This window comes from Bos javanicus, chromosome 4 (assembly GCF_032452875.1).
Source record: "Bos javanicus breed banteng chromosome 4, ARS-OSU_banteng_1.0, whole genome shotgun sequence".
Lineage (NCBI taxonomy): Eukaryota > Metazoa > Chordata > Mammalia > Artiodactyla > Bovidae > Bos > Bos javanicus.
Window position 1 is genome coordinate 75,780,167 of NC_083871.1, and position 19,432 is coordinate 75,799,598.

The following is a 19,432-nucleotide window of genomic DNA, read 5'->3' on the forward strand; positions in this document are numbered from 1 at the left end:
ATAATAAGGAAGCCCATGGTGTGATTTCTATGCTTGTGGGGCACCTGAGTCTATTACTAGCCCTACAAGGCAGGTATCTGCTAATGTTGCAGAAGGGAAAACTGAGGCTCGGAAAGTTTTGGTAACTTAGCTCCATCCCCACAGGACAGTAGAGAAAGAACTGTGCCTTGAACCTGATTCATGTTCTCTTATTTCTCCTGCAGCAGGTCCAAGTCTGGTGACTACTGTTTATATTAATTATTATTTCTTCCAAGTTGTTAAAGGAAATAGCTCAAAGAACAGTACATTCCTGACCATCGCGAAGTTTCCTCTGAGCCCTCACTCAGCTGTGCAGAATGTTTCCCTGCCCTTGCCACAAGCCAGTGCAGCTCGCAGGAGCGGCGGCCAGCCTGGTTCCCGTGTGAACGGTCTGGTTCTGGTTTAGGTCGGCCAGTCTAAGTCCTCCCAAGCATTTGTTGTGTCTGAGGCATCAAAACCAGGTGGCCCATTTCCCAGATATGTTGCTGGCAATTCCCAACATTCTTCTCCGAAGTCATAAGTTCTGTTTGTAGCTTTTTCTGGATTTCTTCTCATTGGCATTTTTCACATTATTCTAGTTTTTGTTCTCCATAGAAAACCACTGTGGTCAAATAGCCAACAGCCCTTCCTACTGGGGTTGACTCAGACTCAACCAGGTAAAGCAATGTCTTCTCATTGCCCATTGCTGTCAGCCGCAGATTGGGTTGCCTGGAAAGGCAAACAGAACTTATCAGATTTTGATGGGGTGCCATGTGTGTCCAGGTCAACCATCAGAGGCCATAGTGGAGAGATCCTTACAAGGGGGTCTGTTCCTCCCCTGTTTCTCATGCTATCCACTTCCACACATCAGAGACCTCTGTGTATTGAAACCAGAAATTTTCTTAGGGAAACTAGAATCTCTCTCCGTTTCCTCTGCAATCTGTCCATACACCATGAGAATGAATTCTAACACATATCTCCTTACTTAAAATAGATATCTTTGACATTTCTTTGTTCAGCTTCATTGTCATATATGCAATCTACCAACTGTTGCACATATGTACTGTATACTTTTTGTATACTGTGCTTGTTTGGACATTCCCTGGCCCGGGTACTATCACCATGAAGTGAGAAACACATCCATCACCTCCATGAGATTTCTTGTGTCCCCTTGCCTTTGTTTTTACTGTTAAGAACACTTAGCATGAGATCTACGCTCTTCACCAGTTTTTAAGTGTACAATACTAAATGGCTAAGTACCTATGGTGTACAGCAGGTCTCTAGAATCTATTCATCTCCTATAATGGTAACTTTGTACTCACTGAACACCTCCCCATGTTCCCCTCCCCCTAGCCCCTGACAACCACCAATCTACTCTTTACTTCTATGGGTGTGACAATTTTAGATTCCTCGTGTAAGTGGAATCAAGCAATATTTGTCTTTATTTCACTTGGTGCTATGTCCTTCAGACTCATCCATGTTGTTGCAAATGATAGGTTTTCCCCCTTGTTGAAGGTTGAATGATATTCCAGTGTGTGTATCTATATCTATCTATATCATGCCTATCTCACACTTTATCCTTTCGTCTGTCAGTGGACATTTGGCTTGTTTTTACATCTTGGCTAGTGTGAACAGTGCTGCAGTGAACATAGGAGTGCAGATTTCTCTTCAAGATCCTGCTTTCAATTCTTTTGGATAAATACCCAGGAGCGGAAAGGGCAGAGGGCTTGAAACCACGTGATCTGGGATCTAGTTTCTGATCAGCTACACTTGGCACATGACCGTGGGAGAGCCCTGTGAGGTCCTTGAGCATTGGCTTATTCACAAGGGCACTGTGTCCGCCACTCAGCAGGCTTTCACCAGATCCCAGGTGATGGATGGAACAGCCTGTTTCATGCAGCGCTTACTAAAACCACAAGAAACAAAACCCGTAGTAGCCTTTGGGAGGAGCCTCTGGGGTGCCAAGGCTCACCTGAAGAAGTAGGAGGAGCAGGACAGGATGCTGGGGCTGGGAACATGGGCTGCTCCTCAAGCTCTTATCCTATTCCTCCTTTATATCAGTGTGAGCACCAGAGCATGACTGGCATGTTCCTTTTAAAATATTTTTTTAATTTTTATATAAATGTACTTTTAATTGGAAGATACAGTATTGCATTGGTTTCTGCCATATATCAACATGAATCAACCATAGGTATATGTATGTCCCCTCCGTCTGGAACCTCCCTCCCACCTCTTGCCCCATTCCACCCCTCTAGGTTATCACAGAGGACAGGATTTGAATTCCCTGCAGCATACAGGAAATTCCCGCTGGCTACCTGTTTTACATATGGTAATGTATGTGTTTCAATGCTTCTCTCTCATTTTGTCCCACCCTCTCCCTCCCCCTCTGTGCCCACAAGTCTGTTCTCTATGTCTGTGTCTCCATTGCTGCCCTGCAAATAGCTTCATTAGTACTATCTTTCTAGATTCCATATATATGCGTTAATACATGGTATTTGTTTTTCTCTTTCTGACTTACTTCATTCTGTATAACAGGTTCTAGCTTCTGCCCCACTCATGAGAAGTCCCTTTCGGGTGGTTCCATGTAGCAACCCTGCACAGAGGCACTGAGTATGCTTCCTCTTTCCATGGTCCTTATCTTCAGATTGCTGGAGGGTTGGCTACATTACACAGCATGGTTTCATGAAAAATTTGCAGCTCAGTCACACTTGGGATTTGAGTCAACATCTTCAGGAGGTGAAAAATGACCACATTTACTCACCAAACAAAACAACTCAAGTGCAACTTCTACTGATGTTTTACAAAGCATAGTATTTTTGTTTCTTTCTTAGGAAGTTCCTGTAATTCTTAAAACATTTTGGAAACTTTATGGTTCACTTCTTGTTATTTTGTTGTGTCCTGGATACAGTTTATGTGTGGAGTGTAAACTCAATTGTACACTTCAGTTTATTACTGTGTGAACAAAGACTCTATTGCTGATATGAGAGCTGGTTGGCAACCCATTTAGACAGAATTACATGGACTGGGCGCTATGAGGTGCCTGTGCCCAGGGGTTCTCTCCTCCCATCTGGCTCATGACACGGGCTTTCACTAATTTCAGTTATGTCTACAAAAAAGAATGATGTCTGACTGAGCTTTCTTATTTCCCAGACAACCTAGAAAAAAAAAAAAAACATGTAAGTATATTTTTAAAGAGCCTAAAACTGCAGATTTTTCTCTTATTAGTTTTTTCTAGGTTAATTTATTCTATATTGGAAGTTAATGAAAGTCAATATATTTTGCTTCTAGGCAAGCATCCGAATATTTTAAGAATATTTCATTTGATTATCTGCTTGCTATTTATTGATCCTACTGCAGTGGTCTCTGGACAAAATTGTGTGCAGTGAGGAGCACAAAATGGGTCTGCCCTTGTTTGGCAGCTGGTGATAACGAAATCACCCCACTTCTTAGCCTGTTTTGAAATGTAAGTAACAGAAGAGAGTTACTTCTGTTACTTGCAACCTAGACAGCATATTAAAAAGCAGAGACTTTACTGTGCCAACAAAGGTCCGTCTAGTCAAAGCTATGGTTTTTCCAGTAGTCATGTATGAATGTGAGAGTTGGACTATAAAGAAAGCTGAGCGCCAAAGAATTGATGCTTTTGAATTGTGGTGTTGGAGAAGACTCTTGAGAGTCCCTTGGACTGCAAGGAGATCCAACCAGTCCATTTTAAAGGAGATCAGTCCTGAATATTCATTGGAAGGACTGATGCTGAAGCTGAAACTCCAATACTCTGGCCACCTGATGCAAAGAACTGACTTGTTTGAAAAGACCCTGATGCTGGGAAAGATTGAAGGCAGGAGGAGAAGGGGATGACAGAGGATGAGATGGTTAGATAGCATCACTGACCCAATGGACATAAGTTTGAGCAAGCTCCAGGAGTTGGTGATGGACAGGGAAGCCCAGCATGTTGCACTTCATGGGGTCGCAGAGTCAGACACAACTGACCGACTGAACTGAGCTGAACTGAAAAGTTGGTTGTGGGTTGAGCGTTTTGGGACCTCTGTTTTTCTCAGAAGTACCAGGACAGTAGACTGGGGATGGGGGTGTGCAGCAGCTGAGACCCTGCTAGAAAAGTTGTTACCAATGTAGTTGTTGGAGCCTGATGACAGGGCTGAATCCTGGGTCAACCCCTTACTAGATGTGGGTTGTATGCCTGCTAACCTCTCTTACGCTCGGATTCCCTATCTGTGCAGAGCCCTGTGCAGTTTCCATGAGGTGGGAGACAACTTCCATTGCTACTGCTAAATCACTTCAGTCGTGTCTGACTCTGTGCCACCCTATAGATGGCAGCCCACCAGGCTCCCCTGTCCCTGGGGTTCTCCAGGCAAGAACACTGGAGTGGGTTGCCATTTCCTTCTCCAATGCGTGAAAGTGAAAGGGAAGTTGCTCAGACGTGTCTGACTCTTTGCAACCCCATGGACTGCAGCCCACCAGGCTCCTCCATCCATGGGATTTTCCAGGCAAGAATAGTGGAGTGGCTAAAGGTCTATTATTGAAAAGAAAAACGGAGAAGATGTAGACAATGGCCAATTCCAAGGAGGAGGAGAGATAAGAAGTCATGATGTTTGGACTCTGGATCTGGATATGATGTCAGAATGGGGAATCTGGATCAACTTTCCCTCCAAGGACTAGTAAAAAGCTACACAAAATATTTAGCAGAATTCTCTGGCTATTGAGTGGAGAATAGATGCAGGGGTATAATCATGTATATACTTTATCAGGCCAACCAAGAAATAATAGTCATCTAAACCATAAAGTTAGCAATGAAAATAAGTATTTCCTTGGAATAGTTGGAAGGATTTGATGATATTGAACAGAATTACTCCTAGCTTTTAATGTTGATCAAATAGTTGAATGGTGGGTACCTTTAATGGGGAGGAGAAGATTTGAGGAAGGTCAAGTTTGGACAAGTGTATGCTGAGATGCCTATGACATCTCCAAGGTGGATAACAGACAGTTGGACATCATGTTTGTTTGCTAGAGTTGTCATAACCAATACTGCAGACTGAGGGCTTTAAACAATATCAATTCATTTTTTCACAGTTCTGGAGGCTGGAAGTCTAAGATCAAGGTGTCAGCAGGTTTGGTTTCTTCCAAGGCTTTGACTTGCAGATAGCAGCCTCTTGCTGTGTCCTTGCATGGTCTGTCTTCTGCATGCACCCATTCCAGGCACCCTCTGTGTACCAGTCGTCTCTTCTTAATAAGGACACCAGTCAGATTGGATTAGGCCCATTCAAACTGCTTCATTTTAACTTAATCCCCTCTATAAAGGCCCTATATTCAAAATTTAACTTACTAGGGATAAGGACTTCAACATATGAATTTTAGGGATAGCACATAATTTAGTCAGTAATAGACACTGAGGCAGGAAATGAAGTTTTGTTTGGAGATATAAATTTGGGGGTTTTTGCATAGTGATGGAATTTAAAGTCATGAGAAAGAGTACAATTAATGGGAAAGAGGGAGAGGGAGAGAGAAAGAGGGGAAGAAGAAAAGGAGGAGGGAGAGGAGACTGAGAAGGAAGAAAAGAAGAGAAGTAAAAGCTCCAAGAGCTCATTTATTTCTTGGAACATAATTGTGATCTTTATGAACATTATTTATGATCTTTATCACTGACAGCTAAAAAGGAAGGAGGACCTCAACTCAGAGCCAGCAGAAGAGCAGCCAGGGATATGCACTGAAGACCAGTGGATGCTGTGCCATCAAAATTCAAGAGAATGTTATGCTCAGAGAAAGTGACATTGGACAACTGTGATAAATTCTGCCAAGAGGTTTAGTGAATTTGTCTGAAAGTCACCAGGAAAGAGACCCTTTCATCTAGAAAGGCAAAAAAGACTAGAAAGAACCATACTGTTGATAGGGAATGCATTTTTCAGAGACTGATTCTTGGAGGGGCTATTTCTGAGTAGGAAGGGAACCTAAAGCACTCACTAAACTGAGAAGGAAATTTGAGATGGAAAAAACAAGCAGGCAACTTCACAAAGTACAATTATGAAGTGTATCGTGGGTAACTTCCGCGCAGGCGGGTTTGGTGGGTGATGACCCAGAGGCACTCACAGCTGCACGCTGCGCCTGAAGAGGGTGCAGGGGGACTTGGGGGGGCTGACGCCAAAGATGGAATCCGACCACTGGGGAGAAGCAGGTCAGCACTGACTGGAACCAGAGTTTTCTCTCCCCTGACATCTTATGACCATTATTTCTCGTGGACCACTGATCATCTGTGTCAGCAAGAGGCACTATTCCAACCTCTCTGTGTCAGGTGCCTTCACTGTGACGGGGCTAAAACTCAATCATGTTGGGGCAGGGAGCAATAGAAGCCTTTGATGGATCTGACAAAATTGGGTTATGAAGGAGGAGGAATTCCTTATTCCAGAGCTCAATGGCAAGCCAAGTTCAGAGCCTGTGGGAGGAGAGAAGCCTCGCTGAAAACTGGTCAAGTTGGTGGGCATTTGTCCAGATTGGTCAATGGGAGTTTGGGCTCTCTGGTCTGGTCCTAGGGGAACAGGAGGCATTGTGAGTCTGATTCAAGTCGTATTAGGCCTTCACAGCACGTCACTTCCCAGGATACAAATGTGGGGGCATTTCGGGACCTTTTGCTTCCCAGAAGCACAGACTCAGGTGAAGTTCCACACTGTCACTTTCTCCTTGCATCAACCATCTATTGTATCTCAGATTATTGTTATTGATATTGACTGTTCCATTGGTTTTTTTCTCATCTACTGCAGTGTTCTAAGGAGAAAGAACGTAGCTCTCCACTTCGGGCAAATGTATATTTGCATTTCAACCTGTCTGTTAGCCAACTCTGGTCCAGGGGAAAACGCTTCACCCTGCTTGTGTGTCCTGGCTTGGAAAGTCTTCTTGTCCCACAGTATAAATCACAGTCCCTTAAGATATAGGACAGCAGGGGGAACGCTCTTAGGGTTACCTGACAAGCATCTAGCCAGGAAGCCTCCTTTCCACCACTGAGTTTCCCAGTGACCCTGCCTGGAAACCCCTCCACCCCTCAGACAGCAACATTGGGAACCAGCAGAAACATGGATACATCAGATAAATTATGCAGACCAAAATAACATGGAAAGACTTTGACTGAATTGTCAGTGGAACCACAGTCTACAGCAAGCCAAGGCCACCACATCAAACGTAAACAGGGTGAGTGGCTGCCGAAATAGAGACTGACATAGGACCCAGGGTCTCCTAATATCATAGACCAATGTCCAGAATACAACTGAAAATCTCCTATTATGCTGAGAGCCAAAAAAGCATAACTGAATGAGAAAAAAACCCAATCACCTAATGCCAAGACCAAGATGAATCAGATGTTGAAATTATCTGAGAATTTTAAAGCAGAGAACATGAAAATGTTTCAATGATCAATTAAACATCCTCTTGTAAAAAAGGTAGAAAATATCAGCGAAGAAATAGAAATTAAGAAAAAAGAACCAAATGAAAATTATGGAAACAAAAATACTACATTGAAACAAAAATAAACTTGTAAAATGGGCTCAATAGTAGAGTGGAGATGACAGAGAATAAAACCAATGAACAGGAAGATGGATGAATAAATAGAGTTTACCAAACTGAAAAAACACAAGAAAGATGGAATAAGAACAGTTTCAGAGACCTTTGCATAATAACCAGAGATCTAGTGTTTGTACAGAGTCCCAGAAAAAGAAGAGAAAGAGAATGAAGCTGAAAGCATATTTTAAAAATAACTGAAAACTAAAATTTGTTAAAATGCACAAGTATGCAGATTCAAGTGGCTGAGAAAAAAGCAAATGGGAGGAGCCCAAACATGTCCATGCCAAAAAAATATCACCATGAAATTCTGTAAACTGAAGACAAAGGAAACATCTTACAGGAAGCCAGAAAAATTTTGCCTTACCCATAGGAGGACACCAATATGAATAACAGTTGATTTCTGAGTTGAAATCATGGAGCCAGAATAAAGTAGCACAACACTTTTGAAATATTAAAGACAATAATTGTCATCTGTGAATTCTTTTTATTTAAATTTGAATTATTTATTTTTAGCTGTGCTGGATCATCGTTGCTGTATGTGGGTTTTCTCTAGTTGAGATAAGCAGGTTAGTGATGTTGAGCATCTTTTCCTGTGCTTTTTGGCCATCTGTGTATCTTCTGTGGAGAAATGTCTGTTTAGATTTTCTACCATTTTTGATTGGGTTATTAGGTTTTTTTTGATATTGAGCTACATAAATGTTTGTATATTTTGGAGGTTAATCCCTTATTGGTTGCTTCATTTGCAGATATTTTCTCCCATTCTGAGGGTTGTCTTTTCGTTTTGCATATGGTTTCCTTTGCTGTGCGAAAGCTTTTAGGTTTAATTAGATCCCATTTGGTTATTTTTGTTTTTATTTTCATTACTCCAGGAGGTGGGTAAAAAAAGATATTTATATAAAAGAGTGTCTGCTTACATTTTCCTCTAAGAATTTTATAGTGTTCAGGCTTACATTTAGATCTTTAATCCTATTTGAGTTTATTTTTGTGTATGGTGTTAGGGAGTGTTCTAATTTCATTCCTTTACACGTGGCTGTCTAGCTTTCCCAGCACCATTATTGAAGAGACTCTCTTTTCTCCACTGTGTGTTCTTGCTGCCCTTGTCATAGATTAAGTGACCACTCTGGGCTTTCTATTCTGTTCCATTGATCTATATTTCTGTTTTTGTGTTAGGACTATGCTGTTTTGATTACTGGAGCTTTGGTAGTATAGTTTGAAGTTAAGGTGCCTGATTCCTCCAGTTCTATTTTTCTTTCTCAAGATTGTTTTGGCTATTCAGGGTCTTTTGTCTTTCTATACAAATTGTAAAATTTTTTGTTCTAATTCAGTGAAAAATGCCATTGGTAATTTGAAGGGGATCCCATTGAGTCTGAACTTTGCTTTGGGTAGTATAGTTATTTTCACAATATTGATGTTCCAATCCAAGAATATATCTCTTTCCATATGTTTGTGTCCATTTCTTTCATCAGGATCTTACAGTTTTCTAAGTACAGTTCTTTTGCTTCCTTGGTAGGTTTATTCCTAGGTATTTAACTCTTTTTGATGTGATGGTAAATGAGATTGTTTCCTTAATTTCTCCTTATGATGCTTCATTGTTAGTGTATAGGAATGTAAGAGATTTCCATGTATTAATTTTGTATCCTACTAATTTACCACATTCATTGATGACCTCTAGTAGTTTTCTGGTAGCATCTTTTTTTAGAATTTTCTATGTATAGTATCATGTCATCATGTCATCCTTTCCCAATTTGTATTACTTTCATTTCATTTTCTTCTCTGATTGCCATGGCTAGGACTTCCAAGCCTATCTTGAATAATAGTGGCAAGAATGAACATCTTTGTCTTATTCCTGATCTTAGAGGAAAAATTTTCAGTTTTTCACCATTGAGAATGATATTTGCTATGGGTCTTATATATGACCTTTATTATGTTGAGCTAGGTTCCCTCTATGTGCAATTTTTGGAGCATTTTCATCATAAATGGGTGTTGAATTTTGTCAAAGCTTTTTCTGCATATATTGAGATGATTATATGGTTTTTATTCTTCAATTTGTTCATGAAAGAAATCAAGGAAGGCCTAACTAAATGGAAAGACATACCATGTTCATGAACCAAAAGATCCAACCTAGTAAATATGCCATCAACTTCCCCCAAACTGATCTATAGCTGCAATTCCTATCAGTATTCCAGCAAGATTTTTGTAGATATAGAGAATATTATTTTAAAATTTATATTGAAAGACACAGGTGTTAGAATAAATCATTCTTGACAAATCCCAATAAAGAGGTTGGACTCACTTTATCCAATGCTTGAAAGTGAAAGTCACTCAGTCGTGTCCTAACTCTTTTCAACCCAGGCTGGAATACTGGAATGGGTAGACGTTCCCTTCTCCAGGGGATCTTCCCAACTCAGGGACTGAACCCAGGTCTCCAGGTGGATTCTTTACCAGCTGAGCCACCAGAAAGCCCAAGAATACTGGAGTGGGTAGCCTATCCCTTTTCCAGTGGATCTTCCCAACCCAGAAATTGAACTGGGGTCTTCTGCGTTGCAGGTAGATTCTTTACCAGCTGAGCTACCAGAGAAGTCCAATATATGAAGGTGGCGGTACTGGGGATTGAATCCAGGGCCTCATGCATACTAAGCATGTGCTCAACTACTGAGCTATACCCCCAATCAGTGCTTAGTCTCACTATATAGCTATAGCAGTCAAGACAGTTTGGTATTGCTGGAGGGAGGGACACTTAGATCACTGGGTCAGAATGCAGGATTCCATAATAGATCAACACAAATATAATTAACTGATTTCCGATAAAGATGCAAAAACCAGTTCAATGAAATAAGGATAGATGTTTCCAGAAACTATTTTGGTATATTTGAACATCTGTAGGCAAAAAGAATGAACTTCAGTGTAAACTTTGCACCTTATACAAACACAACAAAAACTGAAAATGGATCATGGGGTTAACAGCAAACGTTAAGTTATAATATTTCTATAAAAGTAGAGAAAAGGTATTCAGGATTCAGGTCTATGCATAATTATTAGACATTAAAATCATGATCCATAGAAGTGAAAAATGACATATATGACCTAATCAAAATTTAAAACTTTTGCTCCATGGAAACTCTAATGAACAAGATGAAGAGGTAAACTAAGGAGGGAAGAAAATGTTTGCAAATCACATATTCAAATGAAGAATTGGTTTCTAAAATATGTAAAGAGCTTTCTAAACTTAATAATAAAAGTCAAACAATTCAATTAGAAAATTAGCAAAAGACATGAAGAAACATTTCACTGAAGAGAATACACAAATGGCAAATGAAAAGTATTCAGCATCATTAGCTGTCAAGAACATGAAAATTAAAACCACAATAGGATATCAGTATATATCTATTATAATGGTTGAAATAAAAAAAAATAGTGATATACCAAATACTGGTGAGGAGAATAGATCACTCCTCTATTGCTGATAGTAAACGTTTAAAGATACAGCCACTCTGGAAAATAGCTAGGCACTTTCTTATAAAACAAAACATGCAAATACTAAATGACCCAGCTATACATTTGGGCATTTATCCCAGAGCAGTAGACACTCTGCTGCTGCTAAGTCGCGTCACTCATGTCCAACTCTGTGCGACCCCATAGATGGCAGCCCACCAGGCTCTGCCGTCCCTGGGATTCTCCAGGCAAGAACACTGGAGTGGGTTGCCATTTCCTTCTCCAATGCATGCAAGTGAAAAGTGAAAGTGAAGTCGCTCAGTCGTGTCTGACTCTTCGCGACCCCATGGACTGTAGCCCACCAGGCTCCTCCGTCCATGGGATTTTCCAGGCAAGAGTACTGGAGTGCGGTGCCATTGCCTTCTCCAGTAGACACTCAGGTTCACACAAAAACTATGTATAAATGCTTATAGCTCTGTTCTTAACAGTCCAAACCCATAGCTATTGCTATGAGCCACCTGATAGAACAGGTAATACTCATGAGCTCAAAGGTAGAAATGAGGCTGAGACTTAGGCATGAGTCAAGCATTATGCTGAGAGGGAATGAAAAATGAAGCTAACTAGAGGACCAAGAAAGAAGGTGCTGTGTATCGGGAATAGGAACAGCAGGGACAGGAGCAGGGCAATCAGGCAGCAAAAGCAAAGTTGAGCAGATTTCCACGAATGCATAGTTGCCAGGACTCCAGGCTGGTACTGCTCCAGCAACGGGATCAGCTGGACACCTGAGAGGTCCTTCAACCTCTCCCTCGGGGAGAGCCCACACAGTCCCTGTGCTGAGGACAGCCCCAGCTTTCTTTCTGTAGTCGCATTGCAGTGGTGAGCTCACCTCTTTGGGGGCTCCAGAGGGCAGCATCGCATTCTTGCCTTCCGTGACCTGGCAGGTGGTGGGCTGCTCTTATGCTCTTATCGCTGGGTCTTTGCCGTTTCTTGTTTCCTAGCACAACTTTATCCTGGATCTTTTATTATTCATCCTGCTGTGTTTCTCAATCTGCAAAAGAGACAGATGGAAACTGTTACAAAGGGTTTTATAAAAAGAAATGTGTCCTTGAAAATCCGGGCTGGGTTAACCTTGAAAAAGCCAGGTATTGATGAAATGGAGCATATGGAACTTGCCTACACACAGAAGGAAACCAGTCATTTGAGTGTTGCTGCCCCTAGAACAGAACACAGCAACAGAGGCTCGAGGTGGGGCTTAGTGCATTGTAAGGAAGGGTTTCCTTTAACAGAACTCATGGTAACAGGGCACCAAGGGGGTCTTGCCAACTCATTTCTCTGGATCTCTTTTATAAGGCAGACTTATCTACTGACTCTGAGGCTTTGCCAAAGTAGGGTGACCACCTCAATGATTTCTCAAGGATTCCTTGTGTTCTCTTAACATCTAATTAGCATTTTTATGTACTTTCCTGGGGTTCAGTCCAGAAAGCCAAACAAATCATTTGCTAACGACCCTTGTTGAGGTTCCCCTGTGAAAATGAGTGTAAATATCTTGTTAATCTTTCAGCCAGGAGTTCCTATCAGTTCAGCTTGAGCTCAGCCAAGAAGTTACAGCTTTCTGGGTGCACACAGACTGAGCATGGGAAACTTGAAATAATCCTTTAGAGGCACAGAGGGGACAACCTTACTTGGTCTCTGAGTATATTTTGAAACTCTTATTTCTTTTGCGAATTGCTTTCATGGAAGATGAGCCCCTTTACATATTTTTTGGTAAAGGACACTGGGCGTTTCCTCAGGACAAGTTGTGGCCGCAAGCACAGAGGACAAGGAAGCCGGCAGACTCCTCCTAACCTCTTCTTAGACCAAGCTTGGGCTCCGGTCTCTCAAAGTCCAGTCCCTTTAGTGTGACTGACAAATTTCCTGCCCACAGTTTCTAACCATTTCTCCCTTAGTCTCTCCCTCTCTCTTTTAAGTTATTTACTTATTTATTTTGTTTTGGTTGTGTTGGGTCTTCTTTGCTGCATGCAGGCTTTCTCTAACTGTGGGAGTGGGGGCTCCCCTTTGTTGAGGGGCACAGGCTTCTAATTGTGATGCCTTCTCTTGCCATGGAACACAGGCTCTGAGCGCACAGGTCTCAGTAGTTGCTCAGCCCAGGCTTCACGTGGGCTCAGTAACTGCAGCATGCAGGCTTAGCTGCCCTGTGGCGTGTGGAGTCTTCCCAGTCCAGGAAATAAACCCATGGCCCCTGCCTTGGCAGGTGAATTCTTATCCACTGTGCCACCAAAGAAGTCCTATTTCTCACCTAATCTATTAAAGCTAAGTTCATATTGTTAAAACAAATGCTCACATATTGAGGAAAGAGGCTGTCATCTTGGCTTACCTTGAATTTTATACTAACTAGAACAGCCTGTTTGTGGCCTATCAAACATACATTGTACATCTGCTTTAATTATTAGAGAAGAGGAGGGTATTGATCAGAGAGAATGTTCATGTTAAAAGTAAAAACTGAAGACTCTCTTCCTGTAGTGCCAATAATGGTCCTCCTTTGATGATAAAACTTCCTTCTGATGAGCCAAGGCCATACTGACCCACTGTGTACATAATGATCTGTGTTTTTGAAATCTCAAAGAGATGTACCCTTGACTTACGTGATGTTTTTTGATCTGACAAGACAGAAAACTGCTAAAAATAATGCTTTTCCAGAGCAGTTCCTCAGAGTTGCCTGGGAAGGTGTCTCCTGGGCTGTCATCCTGAGTTTGGGTCAAATAAAACTCTTCTCTATTCCGATTATAGATTGTTTATTGATTAATTTTGTCAGCTTTACTGGGTACTTCTTGAGGATCCTGGATGCTGAGCTCCTTGCCCTGAAAGGGACTGGTTCCTGTGGGAAATGGAAATCCACACAGCTTTGCTGAGACCCAGCTCCTCCCAGGTTACTTCATGATGGAAGAATGAGCTCTCTTCCAGAGTCACTATAAGAATTACATATTAAACATTTACTTTATTACAATTTAAGCATTGTGAGCATTTGAGCATACAGTAGTAAAAACACAGGCATGCCCCTCCCCTTCTGCAAGCTGTATAGTCCAGCGAGGCTCTGTGTGCTTCTGATTGTGCTGTCAACTGACTTCCCCAGGCTTGGCACTCTGGTCAGTCCAATCTATGATCGGAGCTCATGTGTGTGTTTGTTTCCTTCACATTTTTGCTTCTACATGGGGACATAATATCTTACCTGTCTGAATATATATTATAAAGTGGATTTCAATCTGGTTTTCCTGATTCTGAGGGGGACTTGAGCGTTCATCTCATTATTATGCTCAGATCTTGCCCGAACATGTAGCCCTTCCCTCTGATTTGCCTTCCTCTTTGTCATCCAAGTGGGCAAGAATTTGTCAGCTACAGAGGCCCTGCACTAAGCACCAGGGAGGCAAGTGAAAAGTTCACCTGCTACTGCAATGGCCGAGGTCTTTTTCTGTTTCATCAGCCAAAGCATTTGGGGTCCCCAACCACTCAACTGCTATACCATTCTTCCCTGTCCCAAACAGGCTGAAAATTTGCTAGATAGAAGCATACATTTTGCTGCAAGCGTTGGTGCAGAATTTTCTTTCTGATTATAAGCATTTCAAGAACTCTTTTCTGTTATAGGATTTAATTTAGTTACTAAATACCATTGAACATAGGGCAAGGGTTGGGAGCATTTTTCCTCTCTGCCTCAGAAACATTAAGCTCGATCATCATCCCTGTGTAGGGTAAATTCATGTTCCATTGTGTTCAAGGTCCTTGCCTTCTCACATGAATTCAAAATCCCTCTCTCTCTTTTTCCATGTCTTCCTTAGTCTGAACCTCAGTCTCTTTGACTCCTGAATTCAATCTTGTACTGGTCCCTGGATTTAGGATTGCACTGATATCTGGTGTCTCTGAGCCAACTTAGCATCTTTCCTAGAAGGCAGCATGGCGTCATAAGGATCACAGGTCATACACTGAGTGCTGCTAGGACCCAGGCATGTTCTGTATCGTCTCATTTATCCCTCAAAGATACCAAGGATACTTCAATTGTCATCCTTTCTTTGCAAGTGAGGAAACAGGCTTGGGAGCCTCCAGTGACACCTAGGTGGCAAGTGAGAGGTGAAATCTCGGGTCCAAACTCATTAGCGGGAACAGGAGAACACAACTCCAGGAGCTGCACCTGACTGCATTCTATTGCCTTGCTCTTGATAAGAGGTGAGGACTGTGTGGGTGTTTGTGTCTCAGGCCCCTGTATCCTGGTGCAGCTGGACAAACAAGCTGTAGAAGATGATGCCTCGTTGCATCACTTAGATGATAGGATGCCCTCCTTGGTCATCCTATATGAATATATGATTTGGTTTATTTCTCATAGGAATTGGAGGGAAATAGAGCTAAGTGCTCCTTCTCCTTGCCCCTGTTGGTGAACTTCTCAGAGCCAGGGACACCCTTGCACTTTTGTCTGCTGCCAGGGCCTGGCGGGAAGCCCATGGACCTGGGAAACTTGCCATGTTTATTTCTCATATGCTCCTAGGCGACCTTCAGTATCTGCCTCTGCCTCCCAGGGGTTTCTGGGAAGCAGAAAGCTGGGCGGTCTGGTCAAGGGAGCACTGGCCCCCAGGTCAAAGGGTCCAGGCTTTGGGACATGGGCCTCATCACTAATGATCCACGTAGCACCCTTCCCCGAACACAGGCTGGCTGCCTCTTATTTTCTCAGGGAAATGAGGGTTTGATAGCCTCCATCCTGTCCTATGTTTTGTTCCAAATAGGTCTTTTTGTATGTTGGTATATTATTCCAATGGCTTGCTTTTTGTGATTATTTATAAAAATAATTGATATAGTGCCTGACACCTAAATGCCCAAATCATGTAGATTCATCAAATATGTACAGATGAATGATTGCTCAAAATTATTACATTTCATAGGGAAATTCTACCAGTTGTCTTGTTGGGTTTTCAAACAGCCAATGAAATAAGCGACACTGCCCCTCCTTGACAGGAGGTTTGCTACACAGGAACATGGGCGCATGACCCCGAGTGACGGACCTGGGACACCCGCAGAGCTGTGGGGCCAGCCTCTGTGACAGGTGTCCCCAGCTGCTATTGGTCTGAACTGGAGTTCAGTGGAAATGGTGCTGAAAGACTTGAAGTACAGACATGTTACTGTGATTGTTCCCTGGCTTATTTCTAAGGAGCATCAGTTATCTTGACCCCAGTAGGAGAACAGGTGCACAAACATATATATGTTTGTATGTGTGTATGTATGCATGCATGTATTGATTTCGGTGTTTTGTATGTATGTTTGTATGTGTATAAGTGTTTATATGCAGGCTTGTGCTTAGTGTGCATTATTTGTGTGTATGCATGCATGTGAATTTGGCTTCCTGGATGGTGCTAGAGGGAGAGAACCTGCCTGCTAATGCAGAAGACATAAGAGACTTGGGTTTGATCCCTGGGTCAGGAAGATCCCCTGGAGGAGGGCATGGCAATCCACTCCAATATTCTCATCTGGAGAATCTCATGGATAGAGGAGTCTGGCAGTCTACAGTCCATAGGGTCACAAAGAGTTGGATACGACTGAAACGACTTAGCACCTAAATATGTATGTATGTATGTATGTTTGTATGTGTGTGTGTCTATGCATGTATGTTTGTGTGTGTGTATCTGTGTATATGCTTGTGTATCTGTGTATATGCTTGTTTATGTATTTGTGTGCACATTTTCTTGTGTATGTATGCATCTGTGTGTGTATGTGTGTGCTTAGTTGCTCAGTCGTGTCTGACTCTTTGCGACCCCATGGACTGTAGCCCACCAGGCTCCTCTGTCCATGGGGATTCTCCAGGCAAGAATACTGGAATGGATTGCCATGTCCTCCTCCAGGGGATCTTCCCAGCCCAAGGATTGAACCCAGGGCCCCCTCATTGCAGGCAGATTCTTTACTGTCTGAGCCACCAGGGAAGCCCGTGTATGTGTGTATGTATGTATATAAAATTTTGAAAGAATAGGAGTATCCACTTCATGTTTCTAGTTCTCTGTGTTATTATTTTTTGTATCACTCCAGGTCCTCTTCTACAAGCATTCCAGGCAGATGCACAGTGGTTAGTGCCCCCTGGACAGATCTTTGTTTTATTTCAGAGCACTGTAAACTTTCTAACTCTAGAATATTCTCAATTTTCCCACCACTACTCATAAAAGAGTCTACTCCCTTAATTCCTTCTTCTCTGTCTGGCTAAAGGCTAGTCCTTGTGCCTGCCAGACCTCCACCTCCTCTCTCATGTAAAGTTTGAAACATCCAATGCATGACCCCCGCCTTCACCCCTGTATAGTAGAGAAAGGGGCTCAAGACTGACTGCATGGCTGTGTGTTTTCTCATTCTGTCCACACACACACACACAAAGCTCCTGAGCAGCCCTGAGGCAAGGCACTGGGGGCCAGGTATTTACAAACACCAGAGCCTGGGTCACACAAGCCAGAACCCCACACCTATCTTCAGCGAGCTATATGGGAAGAAAAAGAGCTTCTCATTCTAGTGGCAACAGTGCCACAAATTGGATAATCTCTAAAAACAGTTGCTCACCACAACTCTGCTGCATTTGGGGGTCCTGTTAATGACTGTGCAAGCTAGTTTTAGGCTATATGCGTGCGTACTCAGTCGTTTCAGTCATATCCACTCTTTGTGACCCTATGGACTGTAGTCTGCCAGAGTCCTCGTCCTAGGGATTCTCCAGACAAGAATACTAGAGTAGATTGCCAAGCCCTCCTCCAGGGGATCTTCCCAATCCAGGGATCGATCAAACCTGCATCTCTTATGTCTCCTGCATTGGCAGGTGGTTTCTTTAGGCTATCAGGATACAATCATCCTACAGCAGAACATAAGAGTTGCTCAGGGAAACAACAAGTGCAAGTCATTTCAGTTATCATGCTTGGCCTCTTACTTGGCCACATTTTAAATATTTTGTGAATTTTGGTATTTATTTGGGTTCAGACTGGGGAACATCACCTTGGGTATTCCTCACCAGGGCCTGGTCATCTTTTCCTGGGGTGGATTTGGAGCTTCTGTTTCCTGGACTTGCACTCTTTCTTCCCCAGACCCTGCAGGTGCACTGCTGACCAGCTCTTGGAAGGAACCTCCCTCTTTTCCTTGGAGATACCCCTGTCACCTGTCTCTCTGGAACACAGAGGTGGCCTGCAGAGCTGGTTACAGTGAGGTGACTGAGGTCCCAGTTTGGGCATCGGGACTGCTGTTCTTTTAAGAAAAGTTTTATTAGTTTATTTTTGTCTATGTTGGGTCTTTGTTGTTGCACAGGCTTTTCTCTAGTTGCAGCGAGCGGGGGCTGCTCTCTAGTTGCAGGGAGGGGGCTTCTCATGGTGGTGCCTTCTCTTATTATGGAGCACAGGCCCTAGGATGTGTGGGTTTCAGTAGCTGTGGCTCATGGGCTCTAGAGCACAGGTTCAGTAGTGGTGGTGCACAGTCTTAGTTGCTCCATGGCATGTGGGATCTTCCTGAACTAGGGACTGAACCATGTCTCCTACATTGGCAGGTGGATTCTTTACCACTGAGCCACCAGGGAAGCCTGGGACTGCTGTTTTTTTGTTTTGTTTTATTTTTTTTCTTAAGAATTTATTTAATAAATATGAAGGAAATTAGCTTGAATTTTACTTTTTAAATAAACAAAAACATAAAGACCCAAAGTAAAAGTGGCAGAAACAAGCTGATGTGGTGGTTCCACGGTGCCTTTAGGAAGAAAGTCTCCATCATCCTCAGCCTGTGGCTTCCTTCCATTCTAAGGCCATCTCATGATCTAACATGGCTGCTAGAGCTCCAACCATCACATCAGCTGTATTCTGGGCCAATTAAGAAGGAAGGGGAAGGGAACCTTCATACCATCGTCATTATGAAGAGAAGTCTCTGAAGTTTCCCACAGCATTTCTGCTTAAATATTTTTCTTTTTTTGCTGTTTTTAATGAGCTGGATATGACTCCCCAGTCAACCTCTCAACCTCACCTTCGAGAACACATATTGTCAGATTAGGGAAGTAAGAGGGCAGGGTTTTCTGGGGTTTTTAGGGGTACCATTTAGCTGAGGCTGTGTGGGAATATTAGGAAGACTCATGTCCATGCCGAGTGAAAGAACACTTGGGTCATCTGCCTGTAGGTCACTAACACAGACCAGCTCCCGGTGCTGAGAATACCCAAACCCTAGCTCAGGTAGCTTGAGTCAGGTGGCTCCAACCCCACCTGACTCAAACCTGCACCTCTCGGCCCTCCCAGGGTGCACTCATTGACCAATTTCTACCCATTCTTTCCTCCATGTTTTGAATGGGGGATTTGTTTTTATGGCCACAATGCTCTTTTAGTTAAAGCTCACCCTGTGGCACTGTTCTTTCAGGTCACCTGCCGTCTTCCCCCAGGGGTCTCCCCTCGCCCCCTCCCAAGGCAAGGTTGTG

The 19,432-nt window shown here is 42.8% G+C and overlaps 1 non-coding gene across 1 annotated transcript; it reads right to left on the reverse strand.

Moving 5' to 3' along the window:
• Positions 1-10,152: 10,152 nt before the first annotated feature.
• Positions 10,153-10,224, reverse strand: TRNAT-AGU (transfer RNA threonine (anticodon AGU)). Its single transcript has one exon. It is a non-coding gene; the product is annotated as a tRNA-Thr (tRNA).
• Positions 10,225-19,432: the final 9,208 nt, after the last annotated feature.